The sequence below is a fragment of the Pleurodeles waltl genome, chromosome 12 (assembly GCF_031143425.1).
Source record: "Pleurodeles waltl isolate 20211129_DDA chromosome 12, aPleWal1.hap1.20221129, whole genome shotgun sequence".
NCBI lineage: Eukaryota > Metazoa > Chordata > Amphibia > Caudata > Salamandridae > Pleurodeles > Pleurodeles waltl.
In genome coordinates this window covers 647262183-647279167 of record NC_090451.1, presented here as the reverse complement: position 1 = coordinate 647279167, position 16985 = coordinate 647262183, and the positions used below count along the sequence as shown (strand labels likewise).

Below are 16985 nucleotides of genomic sequence, written 5' to 3'. Positions count from 1 at the left end.
GGTGTGGATCTGGAAGTGCATGTGTTCGGCAGTGAGAAGGGTGTCTTCGGTGGAGGTAGTGACGTTGATGGAGCTCTTGTAGATGATGGCGATTCCTCATCCGACTTGGTTGATGCGGTCTTTCCTGGCGATCTTGTAGCCGTCGGGGATGGCTAGGGCGATGTCGGGGGCCGATGAGGCGTTCATCCAGGTCTCAGTGATGAAGGCGACGTCTGGTGCGGTAGAGTCCAGGACGTCCCATAGTTCAATGGCGTGCTTGTGGACGGAGCGTGCGTTGATGAGGATGCACTTGAGGTGGTTGTTGGAGCGTGGGCTGGTGGACGGATTGCAGTCACGGTGGAAGGTGTGCTTGCATGTATGACAGGCGAAGGGTCCATGGGAGCGTTTTGGGCTGGCTTGGTAGCAGGTGGTAGTTCGTCCGGGGTTGAGTGCGTGGAGGGAGGCGGCGTCGTAGCTGTGCTGGGGGTTTTGGGAGCGCTGGGGGCCAGGGGTTCTGGCGCTGGGCGCGGTCCAGTCGCGGACGGGCGCAGACAGGCTTGCCTTTGGCGTGCCGCGGCGCGGCCGCCATAAGAGAGAAGGGGGGAGGAGGTTCAGCTGGGAGGCGGGAGGGAGGGCGACGAATGGGAGCAGGGGGGGGGGCGGGGCCGCACGGGTGGCAGAGGGAAAGCGGGAAGCGGGGAGGCGGGAAAAGTGAAAAATGTGAGAAAAAAGAAGAAATTCACTGGAGAAAGGCGAGGATGGCAAGAAAAAATAGAAAAGTCAGAGGAGGAGAAAGCGCAGTGGAAGAGAGAGGGGCGAGATACACAGGAGGAGAAAGTGCAGTGGCAGAGTGTAGAGGGGGAAATTCACGAGGGGAGAGCCAAAAGGAGAGGGGAAAAAAGAAAAGAACAAATGGACAGGAGAAAGCGCAAAGAAATTCACAGGGGAGAGCCAAAAGGAGAGGAGAAAAGAGGAAATGGAAAGGAGAAAGCGCAAAGATGGCCACGGGGGAGAGCCAAGAGGAGAGGAGAAAAGAGGAAATGGACAGAAGAAGCGCAAAGAAGGTCACGGGTGGAGAGCCAAAAGGAGAGGAGAAAAGAGGAAATGGACAGGAGACACGCAAAGAGGTTCACGAGGGGAGAGCCAAAAGGAGAGGAGAAAAGAGGAAATGGACAAAAGGAGCGCAAAGAAGGTCACGGGGGAGAGCCAAAAGGAGAGGAGAAAGGAGGAAATGGACAGGAGAAGCGCAAAGAAGTTTCACGAGGGGAGAGCTAAAAGGAGAGGAGAAAAGAAGAAATGGACAGGAGAAAGCGCAAAGGAGCACCTACGGCCTACAAGAGGTGGCAGGGGCCTGGGCAGGTGGAGCTGCAGCAGCGGGGAAGCGACCTACCCTAGGGTCAAGCTACATCTATTTCACAACATTGTTTCCACCAAAGATTTACAAGATTCAATGGACTTCCAGCCTATAGGTTACAGCTTCGCTCTGTGGGTGTCCCATATTGTATCAAACCAAATTTCCGCTGGCTTGTCCTTACGGAAAGAAGAAAGCCACACCGGAGCACTTTAGCTGTAAAATCGGATCCAACCTCCAGCAAATCAGATAGCAGTACCTTCATCTCTTCCCAAGTCTGAGGTTTCAACTGCCAAATTAGCCGGTTAAGACTTACATAATTTACTGGAGCTCAAGAAAGGAGTAGGTGGGTGGGTTGCATATGAATTTATTAAATATACCAAATACGGAGAACCACAGCTATAGGTAAGTACATTTTTTTTTACCTGCACTGGATCTTTCATAGATTCACCTACTTCAATTAAGATTATCAAAGGAGTATACAAAACAAATGTTGTAGGTGGCAATGAGAGGCTTATCTTAACACAGCTTCTAAGATATCTCCTTGTTGGTCTTAATGTTGATGTAGTAGTGCTTGATGAGAACGAGAGTCATCTTTTACCTTGCAGATGTTTTTGAGTGGTTTTCTTGCAGATGACCTTGACTTAATACAGAGGACCCAGTCTACTATTGGTCTGTTCATGGATTTTGAGCTAAGCTAATACAAGCTACAATTAATCTTTCTAGTGTTTGCTTTGCTATCAGTTTATCATTATTAGATCCTAAAGTTACGAATAGGTGGCTGATCCATTTGGATGAAGACCTTTGTGCTGGAGATTATATTTGGGACATTTTTGATGTCCAAGGACTGCAAGGCTCTTTCTGCTAGTGTGTTGGGATTTGTGAAAAATGTTGGAAGCATGATCTTTTGATTTAAGTGGAACCACTTTGGAAAGAAATTTCTATTTGTAGTCAACGTTGCTATGTCTCTGAAAAAATGCAAAAAGACTGGCTGGCTGAAAAAGCCAGAAGTTTACTCACTCTTTTAATAGATGTAATAGCCAGCAATATAGCTGTTTGCAAAGAGAGGTTTTGAAAGGAAGCCTTGTTACTTCGTTCAAAAGGTGGATGCATTAATGTGGCCAGAAATGTATTCCACTCCCATTCCGGAGACAATTTAAGTTTAGGAAGGAATGCTCTAAATAATTCCAACTTGAACAGTTTAATTATTCTTTCAGATATTGTGTAGATGACTCAAGCAAGTGAATCTATGAAGAATCCAACAGTGGACAACAGTACATACTTTAATGTAAACTTTGTAGCTGTTTTCCTAAATAATTGCTGATTTATAACAGCTTAGCAGGATGTTAGAGTTTGAAAAGAGCATCATATTAATGGGATCCATGACCCATTTTCTTCGTCTGCATAGGATCTGCAACCAACACACGTTGACTATTTGTTTGCCTGATATGGGGTGCTGATGAACAACTTATTCAAGATGCAAAGCACAACTTTTTAAGCTTACCAAATTATTAAAAGTAGTTAATACTGTGCAAGCCCATTCAATTGTGCACTCTTGCTACAGACAAATGCAAAAGAAAAAAGCATGACAAAGACAATAGCTTCGCAATTTGGAACCAAGACCAACTGGCTATGTCAATGCTTCTTTTTATTTTCCATTTAGGAAAGTAATCTCATATAGTAAATGTCTGCACAGAGCAACTCCAAGCCAGCCAATCCTCCAGGCAGTAGAACTGAATCCTCTTTGAAAAAAACCATGAAAACATAAATACAAGTGGCCAGATCATATAACGTGCCCCTATGCTGGGTAATTTGGCTCCAGTATAGAAATGACATCTGCATCAACCAACATGTCCAAGAAGTAAATTTGCATAGGTCAAACGGTGTAGATGCCATTTTGCACAGGTTGGTGGTGCAAACGTCCCAGTACAAGTGCCAAATTCCTCTGCCAGAACCTAGTCCAAAGTGTTTTCTAACTGACTCCCAACGTAAAAAATAGAAGAGCTTGACAATGTTTTTAATTTGTAGACAGAATGTAAAAAGCAAAAATATAATAGCGTCAGAAAATATTACCTATTGTACAGAGAGTACTTTTGTGATTGAACTTATAAATGCGATTTAAATGAGTGTGCAAAATTGCTCACAATACTAGCAGTAAATCCAATTCATATCCAAAATTATATTAGCGTTACCTTTTTGATGCTGTCTGTTTCATATCCCACTGCAAACCAACACTGTTACATTTAATAAACAAAAGGAACAGTTATTTCTTAACCAGGAAAACAGTTTTCAGATTTTAAACTTTTATTACTAGCACATCTTTTTTTAAGTACTGGTGTGGAAGTTTAAATACCTGCGTGTCTATGGAAACAGTATGCTTTATAAATCCACTTGGCCTGTAAAAAATCCACTTGAACCTTTGGTGCCATGAGTGTGGAGATAAATTATGGCAGCGGTCTCCTTGAATCAGAGCTCTGAAAAAAGCCCTATTATTTCAAGACTCATATTGTAGCAGGGTTTGTCCTGCAGCAAAGTCCTTATTTTTCCACCTTTTCGTAAAAATAGTGATGGAGTAAAAGTAGCAAGAAGTGAAGTAGTAGTTCCAAGCTTAAAATATTATTTTATGTCAGTGCGGACCTACACATTTGCATGTTTAATGTTTTTTATTACTCTTCTCTAATATCTTCCCACACTGGGACAGATTGGAAATTTGCTCTTAACAAGGGTAGAAGTAAAACATTTTCCAGGGTGAGGGAAAAGGGGTTGTAGGGAAGGTGGACTTGCAAACGATCAGCAGATACTCGCATAATCAAACATACACATTTGCTCACACAAAAATGCAGTTCACAAAAGAGTACGGTTTCCGGGCCTACTTCTGTAAATACTTGTAAAATCTTTAAAGTTGTAAATCTGCAGTAATGGGAATGCTTATACAATGGGAACTTTTGTGACTTTCTTTAATTAGGCCCCTAATTATGTCTGGCTTTAGCCAAGGCCCCCCGTGTGTTGTTGTTTTGAGTGTGTGTTTATATATATATATATATATATATATATATATATATATATATATATATATATATATATATATATTCACTGTCAGTGTCACCATTCTGCTGTTTCACAAGGAGCACAACAGCACACAAAGTAGTTTCCTTCAGTTGCAGGGACTAATATGGCAATGTGTGCTTTTGCCACATTGGTGAGAACCAGGCAACTCACCCAAAAAAAACATTCTACAAAAACTATGTCAAAACAAAACCGACATTGACAAAACCAAAATGCTGGCAACCACTGCCAGACCGATTGCCTTTGCCAATGCTGTTTATTTTCATGTTTCCCATAACTGTGCCAAAACAGGCATTTACACTTTACTTCATTATTAATGATGTTTGGGAATACCAGCATGTATCAAACACATTTTACTAAAAGATGCCTCAAAGAAATGCTACTTAAAATTGCACAGTTTAGCAAAAGTGTTTCTTCTAGTTGCTATGTTTTGTATACATTTTATTTTAAAAGCAAATGATCATTAATCTTGCTTTCAGCCTCTGCAAGCATTTGCATTTAATCAGAGAGTGTCAAGGAGCATTATAGGTAGTCAGAAATTGTAACATTTTGCAAACTTCTGCACACATTTATATACTGGAACCACTTTCAGTAGTGGAAGCTGAGCTCACAGCACTTGTTTACAGAGCTCACCCTGTTAATAAAGGTTTGGCATTAATGAGCCATAAGTGCAAGTTTTAACAGCATTTACATATGGATGAAAATCTTACCTCAACTGCAGACAATGCTCTTTCACAGATCTATATTGTGGTTCTATAAACCAATAGCCAATGGGTTTATTCTGCAGATGGGTGGGCTTACTTGCCACAAACATGAAAAGTTCATGTCCTTGACTCCAAACGATATGTCCTGGGCACGGAACAATAAGAATTCCTCAACCTTGTGGCAATACACATTTTTTGCTTGGTACACTATTTACAATGAGGATTGTACACACATAATTTCACTGGTAGTGTCCTCCTACTATAGCACTAAATTATGACATTTCTTAACTTGGAAACACTATGCAGTGCAATGCGTTTCTTTATATTGCTTGTTATAATTACCACTGGAGTCTCATCTTGACGACCGGGAAGATTCAAGCATGTGAATCTATGAAAGATTCAATACTGGAGAGCTACAAAATTAGTAAACACAATTAAAGATAACATTCAAACCAGATAGCATTCTAGCTTGTCTCTACCTTACTTTCATCCTTGGCTTTCATGCTCTATTGATAAAGTTGGCCAGTACTTCAACTTTTCATAGCCTCCTTGAATAAGCTAAAAGAGTGAGGCCTAGCCCCAAGATATTCCTATTTCCCTTGGAAAAGACCAGAAACATAAATCAACAAGTCTTTAGCTGACTCCATAAGGCACAAGGCAAAGTTAAATGGATTCTGAATTCTATGATTGTGTCCACACACTGGCACGTACATCCCTTTTTTGGCCTTCCGGCCCCATCTGCCTACCACTGCAGCCCATTACAACTGACATCTTAGATTTTATGTAGAGAAGCCTTGATGAAAATCTCTTCTTAAGTAGACCTCAAATCCTTGCTGATATTGCTCCTCTGCTTTATCCGCCCTCTTTTGCATGATCATTTTCCTGCCTGCATCTTGAGTTTCCATTTCTCTAGCTATCAGATGTTAAAAGCATCACTACCTGACCAGATCCAAGTCTTCAAAGGTGGCCGTAACCTGCCCAAGCAACCTACGCTCTCCACACCTGTTTGGCTCTCCAACATTGCTATGAGCTTCTAAATAAAAAATAGTAATTGCAATTGTAAATATATTTATATAGTGCTTAAAATAGAGGATTTCCTACAATCTTGCCCAAAACAAACAGCAGCTTAAAGCAGGCCTGTTCCATAAAAGGAGCAATTAAACCTCTTGTTACAATCCTATAAGCTGGAATTCCCTGCATACTCCAATGTGACCTCTGAAGAATGTATTTCTAGGTTTGTAGGAACATCCATGTAATATTTAAGACTTAAGTCTCTGTAATGCAGTGTAAACTCAGAAAAACGTTGCTAAATCTTATTGTTGTTATAAAGTACTGTCCATTAGAGATATATCTTTCCAAGTAGAATTTTCAAGTGGAATATTCAAGGTAGAAAACATGGGAAATATTATTCGCTTCATTAAGACATTACTCAGACTATGGCCCTCATTACGAGTGTGGGGGTCTCTGCAGATAGGGAGGTCCGACTGCCCCATTATGATTGTGGCGGAGCCACCACGCTCAAACCGCCGACACCACCAGGCTGCAAGCAGCGCTGCCCTGGGGATTAATGGAAAGGCTGGCAGAATGGGGGTGTCCGGGGGCACTGGGGGCCCCTGCACTGCCCAGGCACTTGGCATGGGCAGTGCAGGGGCCACCATGCACAGCCCCATCGCACATTTCACTGCCCGAATTATGGGCAGTGAAATGCGCAACGGGTGCTTTCGCACCCAAAACACCACAACATTGAAACCGACTCAATTATGAGCCGGCATCAATGTTGCGGTGAGTGTTCTGCTAAGCCAGAGGGCGAAAACGCTGTTTTTGCCCGCTAGCCCAGCAGAATACTCCTAATATGGCAGGCAAAAGACCTCCAGGACTGGCGGTCTTTTGCCTGCAGCGGCTTCAGCGGTATAGAAAAAGATTATGAGGCCCTATGTGTTGTTGCATACTCCTACTTCATATACACGCAAAGGTAACCACAATCCCTTAAATATTGACGAGAATGCCTAATGTATCCATGCATGAAAGGCTTGTGTGTGACCTCAGAGCTAAAGGAACTCCTTTAGGTGTTGTGTGATGTAACCGCAAGATGGGAGGTTGAGAGTGATTTTGGCCTTCAAGTTCTGAATAGTTTGCAGCCTTCTGGTGAGATTTGTTTTATTCCAGCAGACAGGGTGTTCCCGTAATCCAGCTTGCTTGTGACCAGGTCTGTATGACGGTTTTCCAGGTGCTGACTGGGAATCATTTGAAAATATTCCTCAGCACCTTCAGGATATGGAAGTATGAGATAGAGACAGCATTGACTTGGGTGATCATGTCAAGCTTGCTGTCAATGCAGATCCTGAGGACTGCTAGCCACCAGATGGTGTCCCTTGGTGATGTGTTCTTCCCGAAGATCATGATTTTGGTCTTGACTGTGTTCAGCTTTAGACAGTTGTTCTTCATCCAGTGATTTACGTCATTGAACTTGATCCCGATAGTTGGCATCTTGTTTGTGGGGGAGAGAATGATTTGAGTGTCGTGTAGGAGAGAACATTGATATTGTGACTGTGGATGATGCTGGCTAGAGGGATCATGCATGTGTTGAAAAGGGACGGGCTCCAAGACGATCCTTGCAGAAACCCAATGAGGTCATGGGTCTCCGAGGTGTACGGTGCCAGGCTGTCTGACTCGGTCCTTTCAGTCAGGAAGCAGCAGATCCATCAGGAGCGCCCTTGGATTCCAATGTCTTGTAGGAGTTGGATGAGGCTGGTTGGGGAGTGTGGAGAGGTCCAGGAGGATGAGAGCTGTCATGACTCCTTATCTGTCCAAAGTCATGTGGCTATCATCTGAGGCAGCAATATTGTCAGTTTCTGTGCTGTGGATGGGTCTGAAACCAGACTAAGTAGTGTTGAGTAGCTGGTGGCCATTGAGGTATTTGATGATGTGTCTGTTGATGATTTTCTCTAAGACCTTGGCAGGGAAAGGTAGCAGGGAGATCACTTTGTAGCTGGCGAGCATTTTGGGGTCCGCAGAGGATTTCTTCAGCAATGGGAGGACAGTTGTGTGTTTCAAAGGATCAGGGAAGGTCACGTGATTCAAGTATCTGGAAAGAGGTGGAGGCATTCAAAATAAGTGTGAGCCTGGCGCCGATGGGTTGCAGTCCTCTAAAGTAGGCTTTGTGGCAGTATGGGTCCGATGGGGTCCCTGAGTGGGTGGACTTCATAGTAGTGGCGATTTCTTTTGAGGTGATGACAGGCCATGTGGATAGCATTGATCTTTGGATAAGACTGGGAGACGTATAGCAAGGTCTGTTGGGTTTGTTTGTGGGATGAACTTGCTGTAAATGGCACCGATTTTGTTGCTGAAGAGTTGAAAGAGATTGTTGCAGAGGTCCTGCAAAGGAGTGATCGAATTGGAGGCGGACAAAGGTGAGGTGAAATCTTACGCAATGTGGAACATTTCTTTGCTTCCTTCTGTTAATGCTGACATTGATGTGGTCCGCCAGAGTGGCGCGTTTGGTGGTCCAAATCATTTGATGGGAGCATCTCAGGGCAGATTTGAACATGTTCATGTCTGCATTGTCCCGTCTCATTCTCTATTTTTCCTACAGTTGTTTGCAGCGGCATTTCATCAGTCTGAGTTGGTCCTTGTACCAACAGGCCTGGGGTCTGGATCTTGTTGTATTGTTGTGTTAGAGGGGGCAGGGTGGCAGCGCAGAAGTTGATCCAATTGTTGAAATGTTTAATGACTTCGGGGGGGGGCTGTTTCTATGTGCTGTTAAGTGGGTGTTGAAAGTGGTGTTCCAGTCCTTGTCAGTGATGCTGTTCAAGTTTCAGCGGGCTGGTCTGGCGGTGGTGTGTGTGCGTTGGACCGGGAGAGGGATGCTGGGACAGACCATGCCCTGCATCCAATGGCCTGTCCCAATAACTAGTGTGCACTCGTCAACTCGGATGTTGCCGAAGTTGGTGAAAATAAGGGTTCAGGATCTGTCCGTGATGTGGGTGAGGCCCAGGCTTTCAAGGCCTTCAAAGAGTGTTCGGGCTGAGGTCTTCTGGGTCTTCAGGTGGAAGTTCAGGTCTCTGAGTAGGATGTAATTGCTAGCATAGAGGGCAAGTGGTACCATAATATCTGTGATGGTGTACGTGAAGTTGGTGTGTCGTACCGGTGGGCTGTAGATGAGAGTACCACTTAGGATGAAGATGGCTGTGACGTGAAGCTTGAACAAAAAGTGTTCCATGTTGGAGAATGGTATGTTCACGGATGTGGTATAGCTGATGGCATTTTTCCATGGATGATGGTGTATCAGCCTCCAGGCTTATGAAGTCTGTCTGGCCCGGCAATCTTGTAGCTAGGGAGGATGACTTTGTCAATGTCAAGTGCCAGATCCAGGGTTAAGCCAGGTTTCTATGGGAAAAAGTAAATTATGGGCTTTGTCGTGCAGCAGGGTCCCAGATCTCTATGGTATGTTTGGTGAGAGAGCAGGTGTCGAGGAGCATGATTTCAACTGTAGTATTGTGTCGGTGGTTGCAGGACTGTAAATGTCACAGTAGGGTGTTCTCGCTGTGGTGAAATTGGGCTATGAGTAAGTGCTTGAGAAATTGCAGGAAGTCCTGGAGAATGCTCCCTTGGTGTTGGGTGGTGCAACAGCATGTAGAGCAACAGCAAGGGTTGCGGACGTGGAGGATTGCAGCATGACAGCAGTGGGAGGACCAGGGTTCCTGGTGCTGAGCACGGTCCAGGCACAGACAGGCTTTGTGCCAGTGACACATCCACTGCATGTCCACGCTGTTGCAGCCATTAAGTAGCTCCAAGGAGGGAAGCGGAGTGATATCACTTCCTGAACGGATCGCTGATGGGAAATCCAGTGATGTAACTTCCGGTCAGATGGATGATGGACATCATTCCTCTTGTTTGGATTCTTCTTTTGAAGACATTTTTGGTGGGAAACCAATAATGTCAATTCCTGTGCAGATGGATTATGAGAAATCCAGTGATGTCACCTCCTGTGCAAATGGATAATGGGAAATCAGTGATGTCACTTCCTGTGCAGATGGATAATGGAACTGACTTCTCTTGCTCAGTTTCTTCTTTTAAAGACAAGTGTTGGTTGGACACCAGTGATGTCAATTCTAGTGCAAATAAATGATGGGAAATTCAGCAGTGTCACTTCCAGTGGAGATGAATGATGGGAAATCCAGTGATGTCACTTCCTGTGCAGATGGACATTAAAGTACTTCTATTTTCTTAAGACAAACACTCAGCTAGACAGTGATTTTTTGTGTCTGTAGGTTGACTGTTGAGGTCTGAGCTTTTCCCTCTACAGAAGCTTCCACTACCCTGATAGCCTTTGCCCTCGCTACCCTGGGAGTCAAGGGTGAAGGGTGTTTCTGGCCCATTTTGCAGAGCTATTGTAGGACAGCCGAAGGACACCAGATGCAAATGACTGCAGTCATCACGGTTTTGGCCTACTAGCCCTTGTCTGTCCTGTGGCCACTTACTTACAACTACTAACCTTCTTGTGGTGTGAGCCATCAACCAGGACTCTCCAGCCACCTCTGACCTGGGCTTTCCTTTTACTCCAGGTGTAATCCATCTCCCTGCAGTCAGCCTTGAGGTTTTGATGCCAGGTGCCAGGTGTTTCTTGGCCTTCCTCATTTCCTTCTCCCTTGAGGCTTACAGGTCAGGGCTTGTCTGTTGACAATTGATTCCGGCTTGCGGAGGGTGTGACCTAACAATCCCCAACGTCTTTTCATTATTTTTCATGAGCAAGGAGTTGGAAAATCTGCTACCATAAGTTGTTGGTGCTGATGGTGTTTGGCCAGTGGATCTGAAGGAAATTCCTCAAGCAGGTGTTGAGGAGGGTCTGGACTTTGTTGGTAGTGGTCACTGATGTCCTCCAATTTCCAGCTTGGTATAGAAGCACCCATTTTACATTGGTGTTAAAAGGCCTGATCTTAGATTGCAGTGTTGGGTCCTCTGAGCTCGAGATGTTCTTTAGCTGAATAAAGACAGCCCTTGCTTTACCAATTCTGGCCTTGACATCTGTGCCACCCTGCTTGTCTATGACATTGCCCAGGTAGATGAGGGTCTCAACCTCTTCCATTGCAATGGCTGCAAGTTTGAGTCCATTTGTGCAGACATGTTAGCCTTCAGAATCTTGTTTTTTCCTCTGCGAATGCTGAGGCCAAGATGTGCTGATGTGGCTGCCACCTTGTCGTTTTTCTCTTGCATCTGCGGATGGGTATTGGAGAGCAGGGCCAGGTCATCTGCAAAGTCCAAGCCGCCAAGCTGTGTCTAAGGTGTCTAGGGATTCCCATTTCTTCTGCTGTGGATGTCTTTATGATCCATGCTATGGCCAGCAAGAAGAGAAAAGGCAAGAGCAAACAACCCTGGCGGACACCCGTCCTCACTTGAAGGGCTTCTGTTAGTTGTCCTCCATGGACTATCTTGCAAGTCATTCCCTTGCAAGAGTTCATGATGATTCTTATGAGTTTATTTGGCACACTGTAGTGATGGAGGTGTTCCCAAGGAGTCTTTCTGTCCACGCTGCTGAATGCGTTCTCATAGATGATGAAGCTGACGTAGGAGGGGGAGTTCCACTCCATTGACTGCTCAATGATGATGCAGAGTGTTGCAGTCTGCTCTGTACAGGATCTATCTTTGTAGAAGCCAGCTTAAGGATTTTGCAACTGACAGTCGACTAATTCCTTCATTCTGTTCAAGATGACTGTTGAATACCTTGACTTGGGTTGATAGAAGTGTTATCCCTCTGTAGTTTGTGCTGATCCTCAGGTCACCTGTCTTGGGAATTTTTATGAGATACCACATCTTCCAGTCTGACGGCAGCTTTTCCTCTTTCTCAGATCCTTCCAAATATCGAGTCAAGCATGTATACTGATGTTTCAATGTCTGCCTTCAGTGCCTCTGCAGGAATGTTGTTGGGTCCTGCTGCCTTCCCATTTCTCAGCTGTTTGATGGCTTGCCGTATTTCTTCCTTGGTTGATATGCTTCAGTCAACTGGCAAGTCCTTATCAGCTGGCTGTATGTTTAGAGGAAACTGCAGCATGGGCTGGTTCAGCAGTTATTCAAAGTGCTCCATCTATCTTCCTTGTTGGCCTTTCTTATCCATGATTGTCTTCCCAGCTTTATCTTTAACCAGTCTTTCTGGCGGACTGTAGCTGCCGTAGAGTTTCCTTGTTATGCTGTAGAGTTCTTTTAAGTTTCCATGGCTTGATGTTTCTTGGGCTTCTGTGGCAAGACTATCAATGACTCTTCGCTTATCTGCTCTTAAACTTTGCTTTCCTTCCTTGTTGGTTTTTGGTGTATTAAACTTGAGCTTTTGCTTTTTCTGCTCTTGTTTGGCTGGTGTTGACTGCAGCTTTCTTTTCCTTTCTCTCTTCTATTTTGGGGAGAGTCTGGGTGGAGATCCATTATTTATGCTGGTGTTTCGTGGGACCCAGCACCTCCTGACAGGTTGATTTCACTGTTCCTTTGATTCCTTATGGTCTCAAAATTTGCCAGGCAATCCTGGCCCCAAGGTCCCCCATTATGCCATGAGCTATATGTGATGAAAGACTCTAGTGTTGTATTAGTCTGGTGTCATTGTCGCTGGCTTCTTGGCTTTCTGGTGCCTTGTCCATTGCCTTTATGAACTTTTAGAGGTCTGGTCCTTTGGTGTTGTATGGCAGCAACACCTGACATCAAGGCCTCCTAGCAGCATGACTTTCCACAGATCTGAAGTACTGGTCATCTTCTTTTACTGAGCTCTGTAGGCATGTCCACCCGAGGGGGCCCAGCCTTCCAGTGGAAGCGATCAAGGGGGAAAAAAACGAAAGAAAGACCTAGCCTTCTATTCAGGGCTCATTATCAACAAAAATAACTTATGGACCATCTGCTACATTTTACATGATGATTCGGTGGTTCTTGAGCTCTATGACTCATTAAAGCAACGATGCATTTTTCCTCTACGTGAACTTGAATGCCTATGAAAACACGTTTCTTTGATTTTTTTCCCTTTGAAAGATGGGAAACAAAAAATACTATCCTATATATTGTTAACGCTGTGTTGATTTTCTAGTGAGCTTTTGACATATTGATATTTAAAAAATAAAAAGTTTAACAAGAATTTTGCCATTACTTAGTTTTTGTTTTTTTACAGTTGGAAAGATGTACTTCTATATGCTGACGTGTTCCATAATCCCTAATAGAAGAAGAACTATTCAAAGGATCATGGCATGTCAAACAGGAACACAAGGACGGAAAAGTTGTGCTGGATCTATTAAAAACATGCTCTTGCACAGCCAATCAGCCTCACTTCGCCATTTTGCCAGTGCTTACAGAATTGTGCACGCACTGGTAAAGTGAAAAGTCACAGGCAGCCATCTTGGATGGTTATTTTTTTATACTTCCAGAATGGCCATGTTTTTACGCTGCAAGGAAATGTAAAGGCCAACTTGGAAGTAATCAAAATAATGTTCCTAGATGAAAGCCCGCTGCTCTTGGTTTTGTCAATACTTAGAATTTAATTCTACAAAGCCAGCAGCATTAGGCGGCCATTGTGGAATGTTATTCAGTATACTCCTAATAATGACTATCAAGTTAACGCATGACGCTATTGAGTTTGCCACTTCTTGCAATGCAATTCTATAAGCACTGGCAGAACTGGTAGCTTTGCCCAGTGGCGAAGCAGAGGGACAAATACTTAGTAAAGGTAGTGGAGGTGAGAGTGAGAGAGAAATGCACAGAAAGCAGCAGCAATGCTCAGTGTTGCAGAGAGCGGAGAGAGCAGTATGCATGCATGGGAAATACAAGAATGACTGAGGAGGCAAGGCTAAGGAGGAAACAAAGAGAAGACAGAGTCAGACATGCATTCCTCTAGAGGGTTAAAACTGAAATTACAAATTAACATGTCTGGGTCAAATGTTTCTGATGTGGTACGCTGTCTGATTGCTCCAAGTTTCAGTTTGGTGTCCTGTCTTAAAAGTACATTGCAGTGCAAAGAAGGAATATTAGTGTTCATACAGTCGGCCAAGAAAGCACATAAACATACTCTGCGTCAGCCTGTGTAGTTAAATGGGTGGCAGGGAGGGACAAACAAAAAGCCTACACAAATTACATGTTAAAGGATCGGAAGCCAAGCTGTAGCAAAAGAGAGCAGTAGCTTTCTGTGGCAGTACCACATAAATTAAAGTAACAGCATCTTTTTAGGACGCCTTTTCCAGAACCGTTAGCAGTGCAGTTATTTCCAACCACCTGGAAAGAAGGGAAAGCAGAAAAAGGGTATTCAAGAATTTCCAGACTGTTCATGTGAAGTAATTAACAAGCATTTGCAATCCAATAGACCTTGCATTTGCAAGAGTTAGAGCTATTGGTGGGGTAAATGACAATGGGCCTGAATACGACCTTGGTGGATGGGATGCTCCGTCACAAACGTGATATATATCCCGTCCGCAGTATTACAAGTTCTATTACATCCTATGGGACTTGCAAAACGGCGGGCCGGATATCCATCATGTTTGTGTAGGAGTATCCTATCCACCAAGGTCGTAATCAGGCCCCATGTCTTTCACCTATGTGTTTTGGTTTGGAGTGTAGTGGATGTATGTGGTGTGGAGTTGAATTATGTGGGTTGAATTGGAATTGTTAGTTGTGGAATTGTGTGTTGTGAATTTGTGTAATGTAATTATGTGGCATGGTGAATAGATAGGGGTGAGAGCAGGGCAGTGGGTGTGTGGGTGGGGAGATGACAGGGTTGGTGGAAGTGCGAGGTAGAGATGAGTTGGTCTGGAATTGTTTGTTGTGAAATTGTATGTAGTGGTGTGGAGTTGTGCTGTGAAATTATGTGGTATGGTGTGCTGTGGAATTATGTGGATAGTAAATAAACGGTATTAACTATCATGGAATATGTAGAGTGAGATTGTGTGTGATGGACCTAATTATGTGGAAAGGTATAGTGTGCTGTGGAGTTGTGCAGTGTAGAGAGGAGTGGTGCAGGGTACAGTACAGAGGTGTAATGCAGGCATTTGTTGTATTCTGGTGATATACCACTGTCCTGGCCAACATTATAAAATCAAATTACCACTGCTTTCAACTTACACCGTTCTCATTAATCAATAATTTGTTTACTCAAGGAGTTTTCACAGATCTACTTAAAAAAGAGTGCAATTACTCCCATTCTGAAAACAAACTAAGTTCTATTATTTTATTCATCTTCTGACTAGTTGCCAACTTCACTTGCCAAAGGAAAGCAAATCAAAGATGTGTCTCCAATCAGCAGATCTCCTCTATCATTGTAAATTACATACTTGGAGACTACCAATCTGACTTCTGAACTGGCTGCTGCAAAGGGATTGCCACTTTAAAACAAACAGCTGTCTAAGATCCCACCAAAAGGGGAATGTCAAACTGCCCACAGTGGCATCAACTGTGGATTAGGTTCACAGAACAGAAAGCAGGGGTTGGGCGTGCACTACTGGCGTCAGTATAAAGCAATATTTACACAGATGAAATGCTGCTGATGTTTTTATTTTAGAAATAAAACTGCTGGTTGACTGAAATATGCTTAATTTCTGTGCAACATTAATGTACCTAACAGGAATGTATATATCAGATAATAATAACACCATCATTAACTAATGGCCAATCAAGATAATAATATAGCCATTCAAGCTGAATAGCAGAACAACTATCATAGGGCGACGACTGGTGGGAAGGCACAGTGATTTCTGTACAGAGACAGCTATGGAGACTATGACAAGTTTTCTTCAGGGAGTCATAAAGTGAAATCGGGAATCCAGAGTTAACCATATGTGCTGCTAATACAGGGTCCCCCTAACTCCTCTATGGCGGCAGCATGTCTCATCTACGTCTTGGCTGAGGGTCAATGTAGAAAGTGCTGCCTCTGTGCCGGCCTGACTTAAATGTCCACAATGAAGCACAAAAGAGAGGATAATATGGCCATAAAGATAAGTTACTTACCTGTAAATCCTAGTTCTCTTCCAGGGGTATCCTCATCAAAGTCATTAACATTGAATATTCCCGCCCCCGTGCAGGGACCCCTGAGCATACATAAAATACACACATGTAAAAGTATGAAATATGCACCAAAAATATATCTATAGCATTTTTAGTAGACAGTTTTCATACCAAACTCATGTATACGTGTGTACAACAGCAATGCAGACTATATTCATAAACAGGCTAAAATGCTTTATTTCTATGGATTTTTTTTTTTTTAAACAGTCCCTTTCAAAATTACAATAAGAGAAAAACTTTCCAAGCCCCAAAGCTGGGCAGTATTTAAGGGGTATTAATCTGTAGTTGAGTGGTGCTCCTCTGCTACCAACAGAAGTGATGTATCGGGTGCACAAACCACTCAAGAGCCAGCAAAGAACAACGAAGCTGGAGCCGCCCAAGGGAAGCAGCAGAGGGGGGTCAAAGCCCTTTTAGTAAATACAACATGTCCTGCAGACAGGGCATGCACGCTGCCAGGCGCGATCTAAAAGTGTGAATCAATCAAGGATCTGGTGCTACAGAATTCCAGTACTCTGGGGTTTCTGTTTTGCCTTGTTTTAACTGAGAACCTATTACAGAGTTCACAGCACAATACATTGAGGTCTGAAAAAGATAGCAGATGGGATGCTCTTAAGTGTACAGTGGAGCATCAATTTAATGCAAATATCTTCATGGCCTTAAGCAAAGTGTTTTCTCTTACTGTCACAAACTGCATTTGATGCTAGACGATGTTCATCTGTGGTACAACAGAATTTAGGGATTACCTATTGTTGGTGGAGAATTTTTGCCAAAAGTGCTCCCGCTGATATAGTGGGAGAAACTTCTGGTGAAAATAATTGTTTCCAGACAAGCCTAAATGATAGAGCGGCCCCTTCAGCAATATGTTTTCT

The 16985-nt window shown here is 43.6% G+C and overlaps 1 protein-coding gene and 1 long non-coding RNA gene across 3 annotated transcripts in view; one reads left to right on the top strand and one right to left on the bottom strand.

Annotated features, from left to right (window-relative positions):
• VPS45 (vacuolar protein sorting 45 homolog) overlaps nt 1–16985 on the top strand; it is a 430890-nt gene that overhangs the window by 67359 nt on the left and 346546 nt on the right. The gene's annotated exons all lie outside the window — the stretch shown is intronic.
• The window catches only part of LOC138268512 (uncharacterized), a 126748-nt gene that overhangs the window by 41926 nt on the left and 67837 nt on the right, over nt 1–16985 (bottom strand). The window contains exon 2 of the long non-coding RNA XR_011200020.1: nt 3523–3564. This is a non-coding gene — a long non-coding RNA (uncharacterized lncRNA). The remainder of the gene's footprint in view (nt 1–3522; nt 3565–16985) is intronic.